A 1,272-nucleotide genomic window follows, 5' to 3' on the forward strand; every position below is an offset into this window, starting at 1 on the left:
TTTGTTCTATTAAATGATAAGCACATATTCCCCCCCCCCCCCCAAGTGATTTAATTGGGATGAATCATTAAAGAAGAATGCCAGGATTTGAGAAACTTGAGCAGCAGCGGTTCCAATACTAATAACCAAAAAGGAGTATTTCCTATGGTGAAATTGAAACGCGTAATAAGGTGTCATTAGTAATCTTTGATATCAGATGTACGTCGTTCCTTTTCACCCAGTTGTTGCATTTGGAAGCTTTTTGATATTCTAACTTGATAATTTACTGAACTGTGTAAAATGAGGGTTATTTACTAACCTAAAACCCACCCTCAGATGTATTTTTTTGTCAGTCGATCGTTGTTAGTATAAAATGAATTGTAGCAGCTGGCCAAGCCGACGATCTAATCCTGTTTTCGGATACAAGCTTTTGCATTTGTAACTTCTCACATATTTCAACGCAGGCTGGGACAAATTGTATCATATATAAAAGCGGACATGTAATTTGCCAACATTTTTTGAAGACCAGAATCTACCTAAATAGTGGAATCAATGAAGCTCGGTATTCGTGAAGCAACCACTGTGTCCTCATGGGGAAATAGCTGATTCTCATCACAACATCTAAAATTGTTTAGTTTACCCTATTCCTTATAACTTATGATCGCCTTCTTTTGTCTTGATTTCCTTTAGATATCCCCCCCCCCTCCACCCCCGTTTCTTCCATTCCCTTCCACATCTCTTTATATAGAACCTCCCTGACCTTTCTTCTACCTTTCCATAATAACATCCAATATACGGGCCAAAAGAGCATCATCCTAAGGCGACGCTATCCTTTTACAGAATTGATAATAACATGTTTTTCTCTTATTAAGTTACGTGCAACAGAAAACAAGGCTAGATCGTCGGGTAAATCAACTGTTGTTACTTTTTTATATCAAGTTCATCCCTAATCCATGATATCTCAATTCATCAGCATTTTTAATTAACATGATATATATCTGGAGGAGAAATTAAAAGTTAGTTCATCAATTGCAATTAGAAATAACAATCTGAAATGCAACAATAAAATGAAATGCACAAATTACTGTCAGCCAATCATTATGCAACCTGTTGAGTAGATTTTTGCGTTTGTTGTTTGTCTTTTGTTTCGGCGCTGAATGGTGCCGGTTGTCTCTCCTTATTTTCTTGTTTTTGGATTTAGCTTTATTTTTGGATGGCTATCTTGTGACTGTTTAAAAAAATGTTTGATGATTTCATTTTTCTTGTACGTAATGGGGCACAAATGATAATGAT

The sequence above is a fragment of the Penaeus monodon genome, chromosome 23 (assembly GCF_015228065.2).
Source record: "Penaeus monodon isolate SGIC_2016 chromosome 23, NSTDA_Pmon_1, whole genome shotgun sequence".
NCBI lineage: Eukaryota > Metazoa > Arthropoda > Malacostraca > Decapoda > Penaeidae > Penaeus > Penaeus monodon.